Raw genomic sequence first — 8273 nt, forward strand, 5'->3', positions numbered from 1 at the left:
CATATCAGGTTTGTCGTGCATGAACGCCCTTTTCTAAAACCAAATTGACACTCACAAAGTATGTCATTTTCTCCAAGAAGTCTGTCCATCTATTCTTCACCACCCTCTCACACATCTTAGCTACCACACTTGTAAGTGACACTGGTCTATAGTTCAATGGGTCTCTCTTGTTACCTGATTTATAAATTGGGACAATGTTAGCTCTTTTCCAGTCTTGGGGCACTACACCTTCCCTTAATGAGGCATCAATTACTTCACAAACTTTTTCTGCCAGTTGCTCCTGCATTCTCTTAAAATCCATCCTGATACCCCATCAGGTCCCACAGCTTTTCTCACTTCTAAACTCCCCATCATATTCTTGATCTCCTCCACAGTTACTTGAAACTCCTTCATAATCCCTTTCTGTTCCATTACCAGTGGTTTGTCAAAAGCAGTCTCCTTTGTGAATACCTTCCGAAAGCATCCATTCATAGCCTCTGCCATTTCCTGGGATCTTCACTGCATACTCCATTTACTTCTAAACTTTCAATACTTTCTCTATTTTTGATGTTGTTGTTCACATGTCTGTAAAAAGCCTTGGTTGGTCTTTACATTTATCAATTATATCCTTTTCTTGTTTCTTTCTTTCTTCTCTTCTAATCAACACATATTCATTTCTTGCTCTTTTGTAACTTTCCACTGCTTAATCCGTCTTTTCCTTCTCCACCTCTTCCATGCATCCTCTTTTCTTGTTCTAGCCTTTTCACATCTATCGTTAAACCAGTCCTGCTTTCCAACTTCTCTATGTTGTCTTATTGGTACAAATTTTTCTCACCTTCTTTGTATATTTTTATAAATTCCTTCCACTTTTCATTTGCTCCCTTAGCACTCTTGAATTTCATCCAATTTGTCTCTTGAAAGAATTTCTTTAGGTTTCCAAAATCTGTCTTGGCATAATTCCATCTTCCCACTTTATATTCTTCATTTCTTCTAGATTTCTCTTCATCTATCACCTTGAACTCCAAAACTGCATGATCACTCTTTGCTAAAGGGCACTCCACCCTCATCTCCTCAATGACCATTGGCTCTGTACTAAAGACCAAGTCCAGTCTTGACGATGCTCCCTCTCCTCCAAACCTAGTATCTTCTTTGACCCACTGAGTTAACACATTTTCCATTGCCAGTGTCAATAGTGTATTTCCCCATGTTGTCTCTGATCCTTCCATTGACCAGTCCTCCCAACACACCTCTTTACAATTAAAATCTCCCATCATTATAGTTCGTTCACAGCCACCCAACATTTCTTCCAGACATGTTCCTGTATCACTTATCATTTCTTCATATTCCTGTACTGACCATGCATTTGTCTTAGGTGGTACGTACACCACTATGTAGTGCCTCTTTTTCCTTCATTAGTTTCTGCTCTGATCTTTAGCACTTCTGCCTTTCCCATACCTTCTTTCACTTGATCCACCTTTATATCTTTTTAACCAGCAACATCACTCCTCCTCCCATCTTACCTACTCTATTTCTTTTCCAAACATTATATTTCCTTCTCCAACCATCATCAGGTCTTCTCCCTCTCTCAGTTTTGTTTCAGTAAGACCCACAATATCTGGGTTCTTGTCCCTCAAGTAATCGTTGAGTTCTAAAATCCCGATATCACTCCATTTATGTTGGAATACATTACATTCGCTCATACGTAAGTTTCTTTAGTCCTTTCTTGCTGTACTTTTCTGGGTTATGAACCACTTCCTCAGTCTCATATCCAAGATTCTCCAGAAAAACTCTTTCTTCTCCTCTTCTGTCCTCTCTTCATTTTTTCAAAGCCTCCTTTCTCAACTCATTTAACATTTCTCTTTCCTTTTCACCGAGATCTCTTCTCAACCAAATCTTCCTTGTTGTTTCCTGCTGGGCTAGCCTCCATGACTTCTCCACCAATTCATCTACATCCTTTTGTGACTTAAGTTTGATTCTTATTGGCCTCATACCTTCTCTTGTGAACTTTCCAATTCTATGGAAGTCCTCTATTTCTTGTACTAGGTCTTTTCCTCCTCCTGCACCACATTAATGATATTATTTATCACCTTTTTATGTTTTCTCTCTCTCCATTTTACTCGGTGTCTTATCCTCCTCCACCAAATATCACCACACATCTCTTTTTGTCTACAGTTTCCCTCACCAATGTCTCATTTGACTTAATAACCTTCACCACTTTCTCAGCAATCTTCTCTTCTATGATCTGTTGATCTATAATTTCAACAAGGCCCAAAGTTTTCTCCCCAGACTCTTTGATTTCCTTTTCCAGACTTGCAACTTTGTAATTTACCTCCTTTCTTTCCACTTCCTGACTTTTTCCATTCAGCCTGCTTCTCCATCACTTTTCCTAAAGATTCTCCACATTTTCGCAATTCACTTTAATTAACTTAACTTCCTCTTTCAGTACTGCATTTTCTTCTTCATTTCAGCACTCTTTCAGCACATTGTCATGACTCTTTTCCAGTTCATACTTTTCAAACAGTTTTCAATTTTCCTTCTAACTCCAGAATTTTCTTGACATAGACGCTCTTTTCCATTGTACCTTGAAAGCCTGTGAAGTCTAATTTCTCTTCGAGTTCACGGCCGCCATGTTGCGCAGATGTAAACAACTCCCAGCTGATGGTTCCAACGCAGGTTACAGTTAAAATTCACCTTCCCTGGACATTACTTGCTTCTCAACAGTTAACATATGGAGACGGGACAAACATTACATGCTCCTTTCCCACCTTAGTTACTCTTAGGCAACAGCAACATAGTAGTAAAGATGATTTCTCCGGAGCTCAGCGACCGCGTCTTTCTTCATGTGTGTGTGTGTGTGTGTGTGTGTGTGTGTGTGTGTGTGTGTGTGTGTGTGTGTGTGTGTGTGTGTGTGTGTGTGTGTGTGTGTGTGTGTGTGTGTGTTTTACCTATTTGTGTATTACAGGGCCCGAGCTAAGCTCTCTGTGTCCTGTCTCCTTGTCCATTCCTGTCATATCTCTCTTTCATCTGATTGACACACACCGTCAACGACATCACTGCTCAGTTTATTCCACTTATCAATGCTACGATGCGGAAACTGTATTTTCTCACGTCATTTAGACAGATGTCTTTTATTAGCTTTTTCCATGTCCTCGGAGATGATTACTTGTGGTCACCTTTATCAACTCTCTGTCCAGTATGTCAATCTTGTTCACCAATTTATACATAGTTATCATGTCTCCTCTTGTTCTTCTCTCTTCTAATGTGGTCAGCCCCAGCTTCCTCAGTCTTTCCTCATAGTCTAACTCCCTGAGTCCTGGTACCATCCTTGTTGCCAGCCTCAGTACCCTTTCCACCTTCTTCACATTTTTCTTCATGTCGGTGACCAGACACAAGCTGCATATTCTAACTGGGGTCTTATTAAGGTACATAATATCTTCTTCATCATTCCTTCATCTAGGTAGTGGAATGCAAGGCCAATATTTTGAAGCATGTTATATGTTTTCCAAAAATCTTGTTAATGTGTTTCTCCGGTGACAAAGTGTTTTGCAGTTACTCCTAAGTCTTTCTCCTCATTGGTCTCTTTAATTTTCTCATCACCCAGCCTGTAATCCCTGTTTGGTCTGTATCTACTTCTTCCCATTTTCATAACATGGGTCTTGTCTATATTAAATTCCATCTGCCACTCTTTACTCCACTCATATATTTTATCAAGATCTTCCTGTAACTTGTTACAATCTTCCACATTCTTTACTCTCCTCATAATTTTAGTATCGTCTGCAAACATGTTCATGTAACTGTCAATTCCTACTGGCATATCATTAACATAAATCAAAAACATGATGGGACCAAGCACTGACCCTTGTGGAACTCCACTGGTTACCTTCTTCCACTCGGACTTCCTTCCTCTCACCACTGTTCTCATTTCTCTTCCCATTAAGTAATTTTCCATCCATTTTGCTAGTTTATCATTTACTCCTCCAATCTTCTTTAGTTTCCACATCAGTCTATTGTGTGGTACTTTATCAAAGGCCTTTCTCAAGTCCAGGTAGATAGCATCCACCCATCCCTCTCTATGTTGTAGTATGTCAGTCACTCTTGAATAAAAACATAATAAATTGGATACACGATCTTCCTTTTCTGAAACCAAACTGTCTTTCACTCAGAATGTTTTCACTTTCTAGATACTCACTCCACTTAGCTTTAATTACTTCTTCACATACCTTGCACAATATACTAGTCAACGATACTGGTCTATAATTTAGCGGTTCCATTCTACTACCATTCTTATATATAGGCACAATGTCAGCTCTTTTCCACTCTTTCGGGACTAATCCTGTTCGTATGGAGGTTTCCACAATATCAAATACGGGGTTCAACAATTGATCCTTACATTCATTTAGCAACCTCCCAGATATGCCATCAGGCCCCATTGATTTATTAATATCCAGATTGCTTATAATTTTCCTTACATCTTCCTTAGTAACCATGATGTCCTGCATTTGCTTTATTTCCGTAGGCCTTCCTCCCATAAAATGCTCCTCCTTTGTAAACACTTTGCAAAAGTTGTCGTTCAAAATTTCAGCTATATCTCCAGCATCCTCATATACTTCTTCCCCGTTTTTTACCTTTTCTATTGCCTCCCTTATATTTAGTTTTCCATTTATGAATTTGTAAAACATTTTTGGGTCACTATCACAGTTTTCCACCACCCTCTGTTCATATTCCTTCTGTGCTGTTCTCCTTACTTCAACATATCTATTCCTTGCTGTTTTGTAAACTTCTCTTGATAATACATCACTGTTTTCTTAAGTTTCTTCCATGCCTTTTCTTTGTTCTTTTTTGCTTCTTCACAATTTCTATTAAACCACTGTTTATTATTTAAAGTCCTCTTTCTGTGATATGGCACAAACTTTTCACAGCAGAGTTATACAAATCCATAAATTTATCGTATTTCAATTGCATATCCTTTCCTGGTATACCACGGACCAGTCAATTTCATTAAAGAACTCCCTTATATGGTTACAATTTGCCCTAATATAATTTAATTTTTCCACAATCTTATTCGTGCTTAATTCCGTATCCAGCTCAAAGCTTAGGACATCATGATCGCTTTTCCCCAAGGGACATTCATGTTCAATTTCCTCTTTTAGAGATGCCCTGGTAAATACCAAATCCAACCTTGCTGCAACATCTTGTCCCCTGCACCTTGTTGGTGATCTCACCCACTGTGTCATCAAGTTATTTGTTGCTACCTTTAACAATTCCTCTGCCCACTCACCACCGTTCACCACTTGTAGTCTTCCCACACTATTTCTTTACAATTAAAGTCTCCGACTATCATCACTCTATCCTTTCTGATGAGTTCTTGCTTCATTCTGTCTAGAGTATTTCTCATCACCATTTGGTACTGTTCATATTCCCAAGCACTGGTTCTGGGTGGTATGTATACTGTTATAATATTAATGTCCCTCTTGCCATCTGTTATAAGCATACTTATCACTTCCTCATTTCTCTTACTATAGTTCACCTCCTTCACTATCAGATCTTCCTTAGTAAGAACCATTATACCACCACCTCCTTTATTTTTTCTATCATTTCTCCATACTTTGTAGTGTTTTACAACAAACCAGTCTAGCTTTATTTCGGGCCTTAGCTTTGTTTCCACTACACACATTATGTCCGGTTCGTTATTTCTTAGGTAATCCATACATTCTAGCCTCTTAGACAGAAATCCATCTATATTCGTAAGTCACTTGTATTCCATTCCTAGTCTCATTCTTCCATGTAATGTCTATTCCGTCTGTTTTATCCACCACTTCTTTAGCCTCCCATTTCTCATCCTCCAAAAAAACTTGGTCTTTTCCTCCTCTGTTCTTTCGTCATTCCTCTCCTTCACTTCAGTTACAAGCTCCTTTCATTTTTATTCGCTCATGCTGTGATATATTTCTTCTTATGTCAATTCTTTTGGTTTCCTCAAAGTCCTTAAGTTTCCAAGGCCTGCTGCCACCTGAGACTTTAATTTCAATTTTAATGGTCTATTCTTGCCTTCTCAAAAGCTCCCAATCTCACACTTTCTTCTACTCAGCATATAGGTCCTCTTCTTCCACAGAGATCTTGTTCAGTACAGACTTAATCCTGTCATTTTCCTTATCCCTCCTGTCCTGCCAGTTCCTGTTAGTTTCTCCCTCAATCCTATTATGATCACACATTTTTCTTTTCAGCAATATCTCTCACCACATACTCATTTTCCTGTGCCTTTACCATTTCCCTCTGTGTAATCCCTTTATTTTCCTCTTCCTGCTTTTTTACTATTTCCCTAAACAACCTTTGTACCTCCTGATGTTCATGGTTCACTTCTTTCATCCTGGTATCAATTAAAGTAAGGCATTCCTCCTTCCTCAAGTCCCCTTCGGATATTTTCATCTCCATTTCCAGGAGTTTAGCCTTCATCTCTTCACATTGTTTCCTTAGTTGTTGGTTTTCTTTCTCCATCTGTACTTTTTCCTTCAATAGCTCTTTATTCGCTAATGTTAACAAATAGATCTCTTTTTTGAACGAATCATTCTCTAGAACTCTATCCAGATTTTCTTCTATGACAAAATGTTTAGGAACTTACTTTCCAGTGCCTGATTCTTGCATCCATATCTAATTTTTTCCAGTCCTTTTGGGCGTAGTTATAAAACCTTCAAAGTCTCTGGTTTACGCCATGTTTGTTATCGTCAGCTGATTATGGCCAAAACAATCACCGCACTCTCCTCTCAGGGACCACTCTCCATATCCTCACTTTCAACACTGCGACAGTAGGACATTAACAGGACACTAACTTAGAGTTACCCGGGCCCTGTAACACCATAGGTATTTTCCTTCTTGTCGTGGCGGCACCAGGTCCTCTCTCAGCGGCGTGGCGATATCCTCAACACATTACGGATCAGAGTTAGTGCTGCAGTCACACATTGTATAACTATATAACTAACTAAATAAATAAATAAATAAATATATATATATTATATATATATATATATATATATATATATATATATATATATATATATATATATATATATAATGGCAATCAAGGAACATATTATTTCGAAATGTTTCACACTGGTGAACAGCTGTGGTTCCTTGGTCAAATTTTTGTTTTCTATGTGACAATTGGTCAAATGTATCCGTTTTCACCACCTATAGTTGAACTTTCCATGGTCCCAATTCTCATTGGTTGCCATTTATTCAACCTGTATATATATATATATATATATATATATATATATATATATATATATATATATATATATATATATGTATGTAATGCTATCAAATTTTAAATTCATTATGCATTTTTTCTCTTTATACTTATAAATGCTCATATTTTTTCTAAGTTTTCACTGCATATGTATACATTTATAAATCAGTATACAAGTGATGTGTTCATCATTATTTCATACAAGAAAGCTGTGTTTTAGTTTCAAGTATCCCAGTGTGAGTTTATGGTAGAAATACTGAATTGACATATATCTTGATATTTCTTACATATTTTGTTTTAATTGAGCCTTTTTAGTGTTTTGGACCATACAGTTTTTTCTGCAGTAATTCTTTATTGGTGACATCACCCTCATAAAACCATGAGCAAGACTGGCAGTCACTCTATGTCAGTGGCCTCTTCTTGTGTTTTGTTTGCTGATTTTTGTGCTAACTGTCTCTCCTCCTCTTTGCTGCAACTTTCTTCTTCCTCTCATATTCTGTCCAACTCACTAATGCAAGAGTTAACCATGCATGTATTCTCAATCATTCATCCCTTTCTCTATTCGCTGGAACTCCCTGTCCACTTCTGTATTTCCATCTTCCTACAACTTGACTTCTAGAGAATTTCAAGACATTGTCCCTCATTTATGGATAACTCTTATGATCTTTACTCGCAACTCAGTGAGCTTTTTTTCAATTCTTTTTTTTCTTCCCTTGCCAGTTTCCTCTCCTGCATAATCACTAAGTACTGCATTGTAAATTGATTTTTATCTATAGTAAAATAAATCAATTCAAACATATTGAAAATCAACTTCAAACATTTCAACACATATCTGTCAGTTTTACTTTCTTTCCTGCATTCTCCAGTTTCAACACTATATCAGATAAATATTTACTTTTAAAACTCTGATGATAAGTGTCCATACCATGCACTTACAGTTCTGCTACTCATGATCCAAACTCACAAACTATGTTCATGATGTGAATTTTTCATAGGCAACTGAAGCCAGATAATTGGCTCAGAGATGTCTTTCTACCATGTTGTACACACT

The sequence above is a fragment of the Portunus trituberculatus genome, chromosome 14 (genome assembly GCF_017591435.1).
Source record: "Portunus trituberculatus isolate SZX2019 chromosome 14, ASM1759143v1, whole genome shotgun sequence".
Taxonomy (NCBI): domain Eukaryota; kingdom Metazoa; phylum Arthropoda; class Malacostraca; order Decapoda; family Portunidae; genus Portunus; species Portunus trituberculatus.